The sequence below is a fragment of the Dermacentor albipictus genome, chromosome 1 (genome assembly GCF_038994185.2).
Source record: "Dermacentor albipictus isolate Rhodes 1998 colony chromosome 1, USDA_Dalb.pri_finalv2, whole genome shotgun sequence".
NCBI classification, from domain to species: Eukaryota; Metazoa; Arthropoda; class Arachnida; order Ixodida; family Ixodidae; genus Dermacentor; species Dermacentor albipictus.
In genome coordinates, this window is record NC_091821.1 from 44820314 (window position 1) to 44837873 (window position 17560).

A 17560-nucleotide genomic window follows, 5' to 3' on the forward strand; every position below is an offset into this window, starting at 1 on the left:
CATGTCAGCACCGCTTTATATACGCTTCCCCTCTGTACGGCGCAACTGTATCATCGCAACAAATGTATTCTTGTCACGAGCGCGCTGACGATGGTGGCTCGGGCCTCGACGGAGCCGAGCGGGCGAAAAGGAACACCTGCTGCTGCGCAATTGCGTGAGGGGAGAGGGAATCGCCGCGACGCCACGTCACCCTCGCTCTGGTGAGCCTGTGTTATCCGAGCGTTCTTTGTCCGCGCAAGCTCTCGCCTGCGTTATAAGTGCGCCTCGGTAAGGGCCAAATGAAAACGCGCTCGCTTGCCCGCGAGGAGTTCATAACTCGAAGGACCACTCAGGAGCGTTCCTTTGGACGTTAATTCTTTCTCATTCGCAACTCATAAGAAGTGCTTAGGTGTCCTCGGATTTAGAAAAAAAAGAAAGCATCCTGACTGCAAGAAAAAAAGTTTGGGGCAAATAAAGCTGTGTTTTACTTGGACGATACGCCTTGCAAAAACATTTGCAATTTCCCCTGACAGTATTCGAGAAGTTTACACTCTTCGACGCAACTAACTCGTATTTGCGACAAGACAACAAGAAGTTGGGCAGGATGGTAGTACACAGCAACGTTAACGATCGCTGAACACATGCATCTGACCGCGATGAGGAGCCGAGGGACTTAGCCTGAGCTAGCGGAGCCAGCTTCAGAGCGTTGGGTTCCGTCCCGAGTATAAAGTACTGATGACCGATTCCCCGGCCTTAAACATGGTGTCTTAAGGTGAAAAAAATCGGCGCAACCACACAGGACAACCACAAAGAAGAGATAAAACAGGCACTGGAGTCAGTGCTTGCCTCGTCTCTTCAGTAACTCATTTTTTCCGCGAACTATTCGAGAATGAAACCTGCTCAGTGCACACATTGTCGAGAAACCCACCATACAGTCATTCTTAAGTGCTTTATAATTCTTCCATCAGCCTTCGATCTTCAGCAACACTTATAATCTCGCGACATATGGTTCTCCCGCAAAATGCTTCGATAGGTGATGAATTACAGCAGTTTGTCATATCGTGCGACGCGCATGGGCAGCTTGAATGGTCCGTGTTCTTATCTCATTTTTCCTTGCCAAGCACTCTTTCAGTATATCAGTACACAATTTTGTATCTGTAGAACGGGTTTGTATGCAAGCGACGTGCAAACTATCGGTCTTTCGCTGCTTTTCAGTGCGTGGTGCGAGCCTTGTGTAATGTGTTCTTATCTTGTTATTTTTGATCATTTCTTCATATGTACTGTCCACTCCTGCCCACGGCCTTCTCTGAAGGCTGGCAGTATTTATCAAAGAAATAAATAAAAAGTGATTGTGCTTGTCAACCCCCACCCCCCGTCCCACTGACAGTCAAAATAAATTCAATAACACCTCCACTAAGGTTTGGTTCATGTTACTCAATACATGATATACAGCGGTGGAATGTTAAAGCCCTGCAATTACTCTTGCAACAAGGGAATCGGAGCACGACCGTAAGTATCTTCTTTCTTTTTTCACGCGGTGCACTTTTTTTCCCGGGGCATTCACTGGGTGACGCAGCGCTATCACGTCGTTGCGCACTGACGGTGTTACGCGGACAGCGCGTAACAACGTGTCCACGTTGCAGAAATGCCTGCTTTGTAATAACTCGGTGTGTATCATCAATGCGACATCGCACCGTAATTTCTGCGGGAAAAAAAAACCGCGCACGTGAACTGAAACAGTTATCGCATTCGCTCATGAATCTGCGTCACGCGAATGTTCCCTAACGCCCCGGTTACGTCAAAAGCTTTTTTTTTTCGTGCAATATAAATTCGGTTTGTCTTCTTTTGTTTCTATTTTTTTTCGAAGGTTGTTCTAAAGCAGCAGTAACTGGTGAATTTGAGGTGTCGGCATTCGAAATGTTACCAACTTCCATTGCGAGTGCGACCAGAGTTGCCTTACCCCCACTGCTCCTGTAGTGATGCAGCTTTTCCAGCGATCTTTCTTTCCCCTCTTATCTCTCTTTTACTTTATGTGTTTCTTCTCCCTCCAACATTTTACCTTCTTTATTTAGGATACCTACAGTACTTCCAAGCAATGGCTCTCATTCATTTACAAGAAACGTTAACCTCGACCCACTAACAGGCTATTGGTGAAACTGTTCAGCGTGTTAAAGTTTAGTGAAAAGAATGCACCGACACCGGGACTTCGTGCAAGGGCGATGACTAAGCGCACGATTCAGATAGAGCATCCGAGCCGCCCCTATCCGATAGGTCGGCATCTTGTCGGCGTGTGCCAAGATTATTACCCTCATCGCACTATACGGCGCGTAGCAGCGCGCGGCTTTCGAAAACTGTGCCCGGAAATAATAAATTGAATGCACACAGGTCGACCACACATTCATATACGCTCCAGCTACTGTTATGTTTGTGCCCTGGGGTTTGCTTGACGGGAGGCCGGCGCTATGGTGTGGCGATCGTGGAGGCCGCATTCATTTCCGCATGGTGCCTGCTTCGGGTACACGACGACTGCGTGCACGGCTCGGGTTTCTTCGCGGCGGCACGGCGTCCACGACGGACGCGGCCACAGGCTCACCGACTGCTGTTCGGTCCCTCCCCGTGCCGGCATCAATGCACCCCGGCCTGCGTCCGGCAGCGCCCGCACCACGGACTACTCCCGCCTTTTATACTCCAGATACATGACGATATCACCAAACATCCCAGCAGCTCCCAACTTAAAGCAATCGTAGCCATAGATTTGAATAAAGCCTTCGACAACATGGCCCACGATGCCATGCTTCCGGAGCTCTCTTCCACCAACTGTGGCACCAAGATATACAATTAGGTGCGGGGCTTGCGACACCCTACGTAGACCCTCAAAATTGGCCATATGACACGCAACTCTTACCCACACCTGCAAAGGGGCATACCGCAAGGAGCAATTCTCTCCCCAGCACTGATCAACTTAGCGACGTGTCGCATACAGAGAGCTCTACTCCACATACCAGACATACGTTACACACTGTACGCCGATGACATGAACATATTGGTCGATCAACAAAGGCTCTCCGAGGAAAATGCCGTGCACCTTACAAGGCGCAGTAGATGCAGCCCAAGCAGCAGCTGCGAGCAGTGGCTCAGAGTGCTCGCCGGAGAAGTCAGAGCTGATTCGTGTGCACACCACGCGAAGACCCCCACCCGCCCTACAGAACAAAAGAGAATACATTCCACAAACACATAATATCAAAGTACTACGCCTACGCATGCAGCAAGGTGGAGGAGGTTCGGCGACTGTTCAGCACTTTCTAAAGCAGGGTGAACAGGTCTTGAACATGATGCGGCGCATTTCCAATCGCCACTGAGGGCTTCATGAGACAGACAGGCCGCGATTGCGTGACGCCTTACTCTTGTCTCGCCTGCGCTATCACGCTCCGTACATTAACCTCACAAATGCAACGCACAACAAACACGACATTCTAGGGAATTCGCAAAGCCACCAAACTTGCAATGGAAGTGCCCCCCAACACAAGCACAGAGCTGCAAGACAAGGCAGGTAACCATAACACCTTACAAGAGTTTATCAGCACACACAAACACAGGCAGGAAATTAGACTGAACAGTACCACATTAGGCAGAAGAATACTGCAAACTGCAAACACTGGGTTTCGAACCCAAGGACATCCCGCCGCCTGCTACAAGCACGCTCGGCAAAAGTGCCCGAGCACTGCTCACAATAGCCCCCACACCAAGGCACATGAACGCAGAGAACGGCGCATCACGCACTGCTGCAAGTACATTCACCGAGCCAACACCCACACAACACCTGTACAGCGATGCTTTCATGAACAACAGCGCAGCAGCCTTAGCCGTTACCGATACCCACCGCACGATCACTCACACGCAAACCATCAAGAAGACGTAGCCACAGTGGGCTGAGCTTGCCGCCATTATGAAGGCAATTGAACTCGCCCCAACCACCGCGGAGAAATATATGACATTTACAGATTCGACGAAAGCCTGCCGGATACCTTAGAGCTGACAACTTCCCAAAGATTACTGTGAGCCGACCCATAAACACCTGCATCTGCCCACTGAGGTCATCTGGATACCAGGACACGCGGGAATGGAAGGCAATGGAGGGGTTAACCTGCTGGCTCCAGATGCACTGCGTTGGGCCCCCTCCATCCCATGCTCAAGTCGAGCCTCTGACAAGGCTCCCGCAATGACCACCCTAGCACCATACAGAGAAGACAGAAGACATATTTCCACTCTCAGCCCACAGCTCACCAGACAGCAGGGCACACTCATTCGCCAAGCACAAACAAACACCTTACATACACCAGCTAGACAACACCTTATATGGGGACAAGTATCAGAGCCTCCGCCTCAGTCCGGGATCTGTGGCGGTCACCGAAACACTCCGCACATACATGACACTGCGGGCCTCCATTCCCAACACTTCCCAACGGCTCCTTCCTCACCCTACCCCCTACAGCCGAGTGGCTGACTGCAGCCACCACACCAGCCTGCACTAAGAGGCCCAGTTCATTGTACAATTTTTTTTCTAAATAAAGTTTACTACTACTACTACTACTACTACTACTACTACTACTACTACTACTACTACTACTACTACTGCTACTACTACTACTAGTACTACTACTCCCACTGATTTGTGTCGATTTCCAAATTAGTGCTGGGTTTCGACCCCTTGCCTGGCAGTTCCCTTTGGACTATGCCGGGCCATAAAACTCGCCCGGCACACCACCCTGACCTAACGCCAGATCGGCCCAACGCCGCAGCGCGGTTCCACGAAGCGCCGGCCACCGAAAGTCGAGTTATTACCAAGAAGGCTACCCGGATCTTCTCTCCCTCGACTTTGTTTCGTCCTCAGGGACAGTCTGGGGAATCTGAGGACAGAGAAATGTTATTTAAGCAGATTACAGCTGCTCTGTTGAGCTTTTACTGTAATTACCACAACATGTAAACATCGTATAAAGAATTCTCCGCCGAGAAAGCTCTCCTCGTCTCTGACCCTGCGTGAAGTGGGGTCCTGACCTCCTGCCGGCCACACATACCTTGGCACACGCAACAGTACAAACCGTTGTTCGCAGAACGCTTCTGTGTTGACTGGTTTTTGCGAAGTCTTCGAAATTTCCTGGTGCCTCGTCTCCCTGTCTTGTGGCCACGGGCGCGGAACCTTCCAGAGGCCCGCCTGGCCAGAAGTCGTCACGGCTGTCTTTCGCAATAAAGAGAGGAAGCTAACTCAACGACACCGAGGACACTCAACTGTACTCCGCGCCGGGTGACTACTCATTGCATTCATCTCTGTCCGCAGAAAGAGGACCAAAAGGAGGAATTTCAAGGCGCAAGCATCAACGCGAGCGAGCACGGCGATTCTGAAGTCAAGGCCTGAACGCTGGCCTCACGCCACCGTTTTCGTGCTCGAGGAGTCTTCAAGCAAAATTGTTGAACAGGCAAGTACTATCTGTTTTCTTGGAAGGGGTAGTGCCTAATGAAATTAAGGGCATTCGGATAAATACACGAGGAAATGTCCTCGCAGTCGATGTTTCGAACGAGAGTGCGCTGGAAAAACTGCAACAAATCACGGTAGAGGTGGTGGTGGTAGTGCTGCAGCAGGCGGGTTTAGCCTGGCAGAAATAGCCGGCAATTGTACCGCCTGAGCCTCCTGTGAGTTGAGATCGGGTGTCACCAGGTGTCGATGAGCTCCGTGTCTCGCAGGAAGGCAATCAGCAGTCGTTGCACTCTCTTTCTGATTGTCGCGGGCCTTTCGAGGAAAACGACATCTTCAAATGCCCTGTGCGTGAGACCACTCTTTCGTAGGCTGTCGACCATCGCTTTTCTTTCTGTAGCGAACTGCGGGCATAGCCAAATGAAATGTTCAATGTCGCCCATATCATCACGGAAGGCACAAAGCGGGGAAGCGTAACGTCCAGACTTGAGTAACAAATCACAGAGGTATCCAGGCGGACGATGCATGCTTTAGCGGGTGTGATTTAATACAGTGATATTGCCATTTCCAACGCGGACTTTCATATCCTCGTCAAATCAGCAAGTGAGGGTGTTGTCATCATGCTGCGTCAAACTGATTTTAAAAGGAGATTGCATACCATCTTAAGTCAGTCGGCCATTTCGGACACCCTGTTCAGCCATTTGTGCTAAAAGGCTCATGAATGCCATTAGGACTTCAGACTTGGACATGTCAAGAGGGTCTGTCCCAACTCGTTATGTATCTCCGCTGTGCTGAACTTCATGCGGAAGACGTATACGTGCTGGCCTATTGTCCTGAAGAGCAACAAATGTAATGGCTGTCATGCTACCGCGTCTGAAGACTGCCTTCGCATCAAGAAAGAGCTCGTAGCTCTCAAGCAAATGGTTCGGGACAATTCGTCGCACAGGGAGGCTGCTGAAACAATCTGCTATCGTCACGCAATCTGTGTCACGCAACGTCCTCAAAAAAAAAAAAGGCAGTGGCACGAAAGGAGAGTGTCTCTTTCATGATGGCACCCACATTCTCCAGTCAGGCCACAAAAAAGTTGAACAGCACACGAAATTCAGTTGAAGGAACGTTTCTCCAGAAGAATGGCCTGTGTTTGTGAGCCACCAACTTCCCGCACAACCACAGATTGTCAAGCCCACTCGGGAGCCTACTCCAGCTGTTGATGATACGCTTAAAGCAGATCGTCAAGTAATTTCAATGCTTCCTTCCCTCATAGACCACATTCGAGTGATTTTGTAGAACCTTGGAACCACGCCTGTTCAAAGTTCACTGAAAGTACTGGATGCCTTAAGCCCGGTGCTTGAATCTCTCGAATAGAGACATGGCAAACCATCACCCATCCTTTCAAGAAGTCAAGGCAGCGCAAATCACCCAGTGGAACGCAAGAGGTCTAAAGTCACGCCTTTCTGAGTTTAATCAGTATAAATATATTAATATATGTTCCCAATAATTGTGATGTGTGAGCTTAACGTATCAAAACCAGTCAGGTTATCGGGATATGAAGCTGTTATGTTCACAACAACTGCTGCATGCAGCAAAGTAATCGTTTTTATTCGTTGTGAGCTCACCTATGTTCGCCAGCCAATTCCACGTCGCGATGACAATCAATATGTTTGCGTAACAGTTAACAAGGGCGAACTCGTGTTTACACTTGTGGGCGCTTATATATCGCCTTCAAGTAACTTTGATTCCAAAAGATTAACAAACATCTTCTTGACGGTGTATCCTGCTCCATGGGTCATCATCGGGTATCTTAATACACACCATATGGTAAATGTTGAAGCACGAGGACAGATGCAAGAGGACAAAGACTAGCAACCTTCATCTGCAACCGCGGCCTTTCACTCGTGAATGACGGCAGCACAACATTCTTACGAGGCGTGAATTATGACAGCTGTCTTGACCTAGCTTTAGCCTCCAGCTCTTTCACAGAATGTGCTAATGGTTGTTCGAAATCGAGACCCACGGGAGTGATGCCATGGTTCCCGAAGAGTAGAAGACAAGCCGCTTGGTCCCTTTCCTGAAGCATGGCAAGTCTCCATTAGAACTCACCTCATACCGCCCAGTAGCGCTGGCTAGCTGTGAGCGAAAGATAACGGAAAATATGATCCTTGTCCACTTGGAGTGGTACCTGGAACACTACAGCATGTATCCAAATTACATGGCTGGTTTTCGACGAAATCGCCCATCAATATACATGCAACGTTGTTACTCTCACTACGTATGTCCAGAATCAAAAGTCAAATAAAAGATTATCTGTAGCTTTGTCCTTAGACGTCAAAGGGGCATATGATAACGTATCTCACGCGGCTATTCTCGATGCTCTTGAGATGGTTGGCTTTGGGGGTCGAGTTTTTCAATGGATTTCTAACTGCCTATTTCAGAGATCGTTTTTTGTGTGTACCGGCGATGGCCAAACCGCACGACACTATATACGCCTACCGAGGCGTTTCTCAAGGCGAAGTACTAAGCCCCGCCCTATTCAACCTCGCACTCATTAGTCTCGTTGAACATCTGCCAGCAGCAATTAGGAGATCAATGTACACAGACGACATATGTGTATGGACTTCAGGTGTGACAGGTCCTCAGATACGTGCAAAGCTTCAGAAAGCTGCTACTCTGACAGCTGTATACCTCCAAAATAAAGATCTCGAAATGTTGTCAGACAAATGTGCACTGGTGGCACTCACTCGCAAACCAATGACATCCTACTCCATCTCTATAAATGGTCAGATAATTTCTTATAAGAGGACGCACAGATTTCTTGACGTAATAAGTGATAGAGAGCTCTTATGGATCCCACACGTGACCTACTTGAAAAGGCGCCTGACAGCAGTCTCCCAGCTTTTCAAGTTTCTGGGTCGAAAGACCTGGGGAGTGCTACCGTATGCAATGTTGAAATTGTACAGGGCACTTTCTCTGGGCTTCTTGGGATACAGTTTGCCCGTACGGACCAACAATTGCAGGACGAATATTCGTGCTCGACAGGCTATTCAAGCTCGGAGTCTCAGAGCTTGTCTTGGTTTGCCAAAAATGCGCATCAGCCGACTATTGCAATCGCCCGAGACCAACCAATACAAACTCACATTGGGGTGGAAGTGCTGAGAGTGCACATTAGGCGCTTCGCTCGAGCACTTTGCTCGAGACCGCTCCCATCACGTTGCAACACTACCGTCAGAAAAGCCGCAGACAATTTTTTCTTACGGTTTAGAATTATTCACCCGCCTTCCATCAGACTTCATCCCCGCAACTAAGCCATCAATTCCTCCGTGGTGCTTGGCTCGACCTGCCGTGCTCCACATCGTACCAGGAATCATAATAAAATCTGAGCTGTCATCACCTGCTCTTAAATAACCACCTTTTTCCATTTGCACCAGAAGTACGCTGACCACGTACATACTTATACTGATGGATCAGCAATGTCCCACTGTTCCTCTGGAGCAATTGTTTTCCCAGCGAGAGCCAGCGCTATCAGGTTCAAGACGTGTCATTGAACGACATTGACGACTGCGGAACACTCAGCTCTCCGTGCTGCACTTCGTCTCATCAGCCAAGAGCAAACTCGAAGATGGTCAATATACAGTGATTCGGAGGCAGCATGCAGTCTTTACTATCAGCCCTGCGTCGCAGACCACACGAACAACTGGTGTTCGAGATTAGAGAATTAATCCATACCTTGGCTGAGAAAGGATCTCACGTGACATTTCGGTGACTTTCAAGTGACCGTGGCGTCATAGCTAACAAACACGTCGGTAATTCTGCTCAGTGAGCTCCTCAAGGCGGCCAAGAGGAGTCGATGCCGTTATCAAGGAAAGATGCCGCTAGAAAACTTCGAATGTATATCACGTTCTCCGTGTGGAACACCCGAAGTTTTCAAGGCATCCGGCTGCTCCACCTTAACTCTTCTCTCCGCCTTCGCACCCCAGCTGAACTCTGCAGGAGCGATGCTACCCTTTTTTGTCGAATATGGCTTGGCGTGGCGTTTACGAAGTCTTTTACTTTCCGAATCAGATGGGCCAACGACGCTTCGTGTGATGACTCTGGTAGCGAGGAAACTCTTCAACACGTCCTCTGCGGCTGTCCTCACTACAACTTATAGAAACGATCGCTCTCAATCGCGATAGCGCGTTTTGATAGACAAGCTTGGACAGAGGAAGTCATTTTAGAATGCCGACATTACAAGCCATCGCAGCGGAGCGCGACAAGGGCACTGTTGCAGTTTTAATGGCCAACAGACTTGGACAAGTGGTTGCAGCCTGAACTGATGTTTATAGTGCAACAGTGCTACTGCGCTGTACGATGATAGTATGCCGCCATAGTTACCGACTATGACTGTGTATTTGCACTCCCCTTCATTTTCTCTCTACTTTCCTATCACATTACCTCCCCTCCCCTCTCTCCCAGCGTAGGGTAGCAAACCGGATATTCCCATCTGGTTAACCTCCCTGTATTTCCCCTTCCTTCTGTCTCTCTCACTTTATACGTTGCACGACGACTTGGAGCGCTCGTTAACGACATCTTGTCTCTTGCACTGCTGGTGGCACGCGGTTGATTGTAGCTACAGGCGGTCTTTGTGTCTTTTTACTCCGACGTATGTTGCACATCCGTGGGTAAATCGGTTCCAGCAAACTTCTCCTTGTGTTCATGGGAAAGTACAGTCATTTTGAAAGCACGTAACTAGTAAGACCTGCATGGTTTACTAGCGGTTTAGCTAACAAGGCTCTTTTATTCAGATTACCGAATAGCCTCGCGTCACTTTCAATCAAGACATGCCTCTGACCTTATCGTCGCCCGTCTTGCTTCTATTTCTTGGCCTCTTCCCCTTCATCAATAAGCGTAATGTAGCTGTCTAGAGGAATGTACCTCAGGTCGACATTTTTGCCCCACTCATTATGAAACGCATTTCCGGTCCCTCTGGGCAACTGACATCCACAAAACTACAAAAATTCGACTGTTGAAACAGAACAATAGCGTTCTATGGCTTTGGAGCGCGGAAGACAACCTTGCGCTCTCTAAGTGCGTAAAGTTACAACACCCTCTAAATCCAAACCGAATGGTCTAAATGTCACACGCAGTGCCTTTGCCGCTCGTCTATGGTAACGACACAGTTTCATTGTGCAAACAGTAGCGCTCCCCTGCATCAGACACCGCGAAACTTCGGTGGTGTGCCGTGCATTCTGACTGACAAATTCTACACTTAACTTTCAACCGAGGATCTGGGGCCGCATTCACGAAGTTTTTTGTTCTTTACGAATGCTTTCTCATTAGCAGGCCGCTTTCGGTGTGTGCGTGTGCCTGTGTGTTGTTAAGTGTTTATCACTGTATATATCATAATCATCACTCAGAACCTGAAGTAGCATGTCAGGCGAACAGCCAGGTTAGCATCTCCAGCATATCATTAAAGCTTCTCTCTCTCTCTCTGTTTCTCTCTCTCTGTTACATTCGCTGTTGACCGGCACCTGTTCTTACAAACAGTTATAGCGTTCGAAATGGTAGCGGAGAAATGCCAGGGTCGGGAAAAAGACATATTGCCGGCTGCCTTCAATCACAATTACGATGATGATTACGGCGAAGGAACATAAAGGAGCGTAGCGGTAAAATAATTAAAAAGAATAAATTATGCAAGAATTCCGTGCATACTGTGAGCACGGAACGGAAAGTCGGCGTTGCTCTCTGCAGACGCGGAAGGAAAGCAGACTAGTGGTTCAGGCTTTTTCCAATGGATGGCGACACAAGGGCATTAGCCTAGAGCCTTATGCATGCCTGACATTGAAGAGTTTGCAGATTTTATGGTTAAGCTCCCTGCTTTTGTTTTCGTCATATTCTCTCTCTATATATAAGATTTAGGAAATGACTCAAAACTTGAAAAACTACTAAACCGCATTTCTTATAAGATGCGCGAAATGGGCAGCCAAATAGTATATTTTAGTAATAGTAATTAAACCTTATCAACACGTGTCCTGCCAGAAGACTGCAAAATAATACAAAGGACTGCAGTGCTCAAGTGTGGAAGTGCGAGTTATGTCTTTGTCTTCAGGACCGTCTCAGCTAGTTCTATGCTGTGTATATGAATTACCGATAGTAGTGACACGCATGTTCGCCAATATTTTGAAACTTAGAAAAGCTTACCATTATTCCGACACGGTTTCCATCGTGGTCTTTCAATGGTGACGCAGGTCGCAAGAACTGCTTCATGACTTATTGCTGACTAGTAACAATCAAAAACAAATCAACTCAATACTAACAGGCTTCTGGAAGGCATTTGATGGGCTATCTGACAAGAAATTGCTCAAGAAACTTATATCGACGTCAGTTACACGACCCTTTAATCACCTGAATTGCCTACGATTTATCTACAGCACATAATTTGTGGAGATTCATGTCGTCTCAAGCAACTCTCACGTACGTACTGCCTCGCGATTCTCATGGCCCCGTTTTGGCTTTGACTCCCTTTCTAATCTTTGTTAACGCTTAGCTTGCTAATAACATCAACATTGGACTGTTTGCCCATAATTGCATCAAAGTAACGAAAGTAACACATTCGGAAGTCATATAGCCCTTAAATGTATCGGCTGATTATAAATTTTGACGCCGAGGCTTTTGCCTCAAATGAAAGCTGGTCGTCTACGGAAAGCGATATCAGTAGTGGTATAGCCGTATAAATGCAGCAAACGAATTAGTTATGGATTTTCGAGAGCATCGGTGCATCTGAAATCAAGCAGCGATGACATCAAAGCCAAGCGGAAAACCAAGGGCAACGCACTCGATTAACGATACCTTAGTTTTGTTTTTATTGCAGTTCGCTTCATTGATGTGTGCGTTCCACTTGGCTATCACGAAGTACGGAATGGCTATATCTTGCGCCGCCTCACTGCTCCAAAGATACCTGCCTACATCACGGTTGTGCAATTAGTACGACGTAAGACGTAGGACGTGTGTATGTATGTGTGTGTGTGTGTGTGTGTGTGTGTGTGTGTGTGTGTGTGTGTGTGTGTGTGTGTGCGTGCGTGTGCGCGTGCGTGTGCGCGTGCGTGTGTGTGCGTGTGTGTGTGTGTGTGTGTGTGTGCGCGTGTGCGTGCGTGTGCGCGTGCGTGTGTATGTGTGTGTGTGTGTGTGCGTGTGCGCGTGTGCGTGTGCGCGTGTGCGTGCGTGTGTGTTTGTGTGTGGGCGTGTGTGCGTGCGTGCGTGTGCGCGTGCGTGTGTGTGCGTGTGTGTGTGTGTGCGTGTGCGTGCGTGTGCGCGTGCGTGTGTATGTGTGTGTGTGTGTGTGTGTGCGTGTGCGCGTGTGCGTGCGTGTGTGTTTGTGTGTGGGTGTGTGTGCGTGCGTGCGTGTGCGCGTGCGTGCGTGTGTGTGTGTGTGTGCGTGTGCGTGCGTGTGCGCGTGCGTGTGTGTGCGTGTGTGTGCGCGTGTGTGTGTATTTGTGTGTGCGTGCGTGTGCGTGCGTGTGCAGTAAAACACAATGATCCGTTCGGCAAATGTTGCCATGACAGTTTCCGTGGTCTTTCGTTACATATACGAGCGGCGCACCCGCACACACACATGCACACACACGCACGCACGCACACACACATACACACATACACATAAGAAGAATAGCCACCTCCATGGCGATGATTATGCTAACACAGGCGGCGTCCCCTTTGCGATGAGGTGGTGTCTGTTACCACACTAAAATGCAGAGAGAGAGAGAGAGAGAGAGAGAAAAAAGTTTCAATGATAACTTGAGAAGTTAGCCTAGCGACAGGTTTGGCATGTCACTCCAGGAATGAAATATAAATATTCACGGAAAAGAAAAATCCGGCGGAACTCATGTCACGATGAATGTCGACGTTAAGTCGATTGACATTAAAGCAGTCTGCAGTCTGCAGTCTGCAGCTACATACAGTACTGAACTGACACCGTCGGAACGCGTCATATATGAGGCAGTTATTGCAGCTGTGCTGCTCCCTCGCGATTCACTCTGGACACGCTGGGTCATCTAGCCGCGCTACGGCTAAGTAGGCGTGTGATGCGGGTTCGATTCCGCGCAGCACAGGAGAAACTTTAAAGCGTTTTTTTCATTGAGGGGCCGTGTGAGATGTTAGATATGGCCGTACCAAATACATACATACATACATACATACATACATACATACATACATACATACATACATACATACATACATACATACATACATACATACATACATACATACATACATACATACATACATACATACATACATACATACATACATACATACATACATACATACATGCATACCGCAAAGTGGGCTAAGTTTCCCAAGAATGCCCCAATCGCATTAAAAAACCGCACACACATAGACGAACACGCGTGAAACACACTAGCACACAGATTCTTTGCATTGGTCCAGTGAGGCTTGTATACCGCAGGAATTCTAGATACACTTTAAAAAAAAAAATTATGGGGTTTTACGTGCCAAAACCACTTTCTGATTATGAGGCACGCCGTAGTGGAGGACTCCGGAAATTTCGACCACCTGGGGGTTCTTTAGCGTGCACCTAAATCTAAGTACACGGGTGTTTTCGCATTTCGCCCCCATCGAAATGCGGCCGCCGTGGCCGGGATTCGATCCCGCGCCCTCGTGCTCAGCAGCCCAACACCATAGCCACTGAGCAACCACGGCGGGTTAGATACACTTTAGTAGCGCGCAAAGCAACGGTAGCTAGGTGGGTATTAGTAGGTGTGTGTCTGTGCGCGTGTGCGTGTGTGTGTGCGTGCATGCGCGTGTGGTGTGTTCGAGCAACCTTTTTTAAATACAGTGGAACCCGGCCTGCAGAGGGTATGGCCTGAAGTGCCTAGAGGTACGGGCGTTACTTGAGTGAAAAATTACGTACATTTTACCTATGAGACGCGCTTGGCGAGCGGATTTCCTATGACTAATTTTTATAGCACTGAGATAAAAGGTAGGACCAGAAGATCACACTAAGGGGAGCAGTTTGAGCATTATTGCCATGCCTGGCCTCATATATTAGAACTAACAGCAATACTATATTTGCACGAACGTATAGGAACGCACATATGGACACAGCAGGTGGTGCTGATAAATAAAAGGCAAGAAAGAGTATATCTCCAGAAACTCGCAGTTCTTAATCCTGTTAAAAGACGGAAGCTTATATGTATATATGCATGTTTAACAAAAACGCCAAATGTCTTTTTTTAGACTATGCAGATTTTTTTAAATGGCTATGAGGGTAATGAACGCGGCGTTTCTGCAGAGGACTTGAGGGGGCATATCTTGGCGCTAGTAACTTTAGTTTCAGAATACTGTTTAACAAAAAATCGCTAATTAATTTTGTTAGTATAATCTTGGGCCGGTTGCTTATTCGGAAAATTTGTTTATGTGGCAATGCGGCAGCGAAATTGTAATGCATTCCCGTTTTTTTAAATTTTGAAATTCCGCTGCTGTTTACGGTGATGCGAAATCTCTTTTACTTGCGGAGTTCGCATTGCGAACATTATGCATCAGTTTTGTTATTATTAACATCATGTTTTCTTTTTTGCTTTTTAGTTTAGGTCATTTAGGCTATTTCTTTTCAATTCAGCGAATGTCGTGATGAAGATGTGTACGTAGATTTTTATGGCGCAAGGGCGCTCACCATTCTCAGCAAGTGAGCGGGAAAATGGTCTGTTGGACGGCTTTAAAAGCAATGGACGGCTTTTCTTCGGCCTAATCGGTGTAGAAGAGGGAGACGTTCCTGCACCGAAAGGACAGGGTGGGGACAGCGGTGCCGGTGTACAGCGTCTCGAACCACTGTGCTGCTGCAACATTCCTATAGACACCGCAAAAGACCTCCGTTCTACGCCACACGTTTTACGACAACCGTTGAGTTAAACCATGCCAGTACGTTACTTCACTCCTTATAACTGGCATCACAGAACTGCTTAACCAATTCTTTGCTTTTCTGCGCATAGTGAGACTCACAGCAACTGTAACGGCGGCGTTTCACGACACCCTCAGAGGTGAACTATTTGAAGGCCGCAGCTGTCCGAAAAGAAGTGTTCCCGGTTCTTGGCGATTCGGGAAGGTCATAACCATGTTTTGGGGGAATAAATCCTACGAAGTCAGAAACCTAAGTCGGCATAAGCAGGCATTGTCGCCGCGCCTTGTCATTGCGGTCTCAATGAGCTGGCGCACCCTTCCTTCCTGCACCCCGAATGCGCAGTGCACTCCACACTTAACAGCGAACTCATTTCGTAAAGGCAACAAGTTGGCTCCGCTTCCGGTCACTCGGCATGCAGCTGAAAGACGCGGAAACCGAGCTATCGGCGCATCGGGCAACTTCCGTGACGGGAAATGAGTAGGCGCCGTTGTTGTGCGGCTCTTTCACAAACTCGCTGTCGTCCTTATCAACTGTGACGTCCTGTTCATTGGGCCTCTCCTGTCAGTCGTCCCGCCATCCGCCTCGTGCTGTTTCTGCGCCTCAGCTTATCGCATGTCGTATTATAATAGCTTGTTCTTACAAAACTCCATGAAGCGGTGAAACGGCAGCGCCATTGTTTTACACATTGGCAGCTTCTTTTAAAATTGCCCTTCAAATGACGCCTGCAACGTTGCCCGTTCTGAAATTCACATTTTCTTTACTGAGCTCTTTGGCTTTAAGATCACCAGCGATGATGCTCAACAAAGACGAAGCTGACTATCTCTCTCTCTCTCTCTCTCTCTCTCTCTCTCTATATATATATATATATATATATATATATATATATATATATATATATATATATATATATATATATAGTTTTGGCTAAGGAAATAACGCTGTCCCCGGCAGTAAAATGAAGAAGAAGAGTGCGACGGTACGTTCAATAAGCGCAGTATATTTGACTGACGTTTCGGCTGGTGGACCAGCCTTTGTCAAAGTAACATGTACATGCATTTGGGCTTTCTTATAAACCCGCGATACATCAGATAAAGTTGTGCGCAATGATAACAACAAGAAAAAAGAACATAAATATAGCGATACTATTGGCGATAGTGATGCCACACACGTGGCGCACAGTGCAGAAATTAATCGTTCGTTTACTCAATATTACAATGCAAACCACTTGAAATCCACAATAAATGAAAAAATACAATAAAAAGAGACATGGAGATAACAAGGCACCGTGCGATAGTACATTCAGGGTGCGGTTGAAGCGCACTGCTCAGTAGTCATAGCGAGCAGGTTGAACGACCAGGGCTTTTATTGGCATGAGTACGGTGGAATACAGTGTCGTGTGCAGACTATGGACATTATGTGACACAGAATTGACGCAACAGCGAAAAAAAGACATTAATAATAGAGGGTTCTTGAAAGAAAGCTGCGTCTCATGGCGTACATAAGGCGTCACGGCTAACGTCAAGGATGTTTAGTAGGCACGCTGGTTAGTGTGCCTGTGCCAGATTAATGCCAGATGACACGGTGTTAAACTTATAGATTAGGTAAGACTGACGGACTTCGCGATCGTGATGGGAATGAAAGCCTTATTCAAGTATAGTGGCCCTGAGTTTGTCGAAAGAATGGCCTGGTAAGCGAGTATGTCTTGATAATGGTAGGTTAGGAAGTGTATTAGCATGCGATCTGTGGTTATTAAAGCGTATTCGAAACGAGGTTTCTGTTTGGCCAATATACTGTTTTCTGCAGACTGTGCACTCAAGCATGTATACGACATTCGAGGTATCGCAATTGAAAGATCCGCGAAGTTTTAGGGTGAAGTCTGAGGACGTACTAATCACTCTCTCTGTGGTTTGCATGTGCACACAAAGCTTGCAACGCGCTTTGTTGCATGGGGCGCAGCCAGACGTCTTGTTGTGCTCATTTAATTTTAAGAATGTTAACATATCGCGGAGGTTCTTACACCGTCGGTACACGACGGGAGATGGTACAGGAAAAATATCGAGAAGATGTTCACTTTGGGAAAGGATATTGTGGTGGCGTTTCAATATAGAAAAGACTTTTGGCGCTGATGCCGAGAATGTTAGTACAAGATTGGCGCCGTTACGTTTTTCGGGTAACTGGCTTTCGCTAAGAATTTCGGCTCTGCTTAATTGATCTGT

The 17560-nt window shown here is 47.6% G+C and overlaps 1 protein-coding gene across 2 annotated transcripts in view; it reads right to left on the reverse strand.

Moving 5' to 3' along the window:
* raw overlaps window positions 1-17560 on the reverse strand; it is a 276295-nt gene that overhangs the window by 215939 nt on the left and 42796 nt on the right. The window lies entirely within an intron of this gene.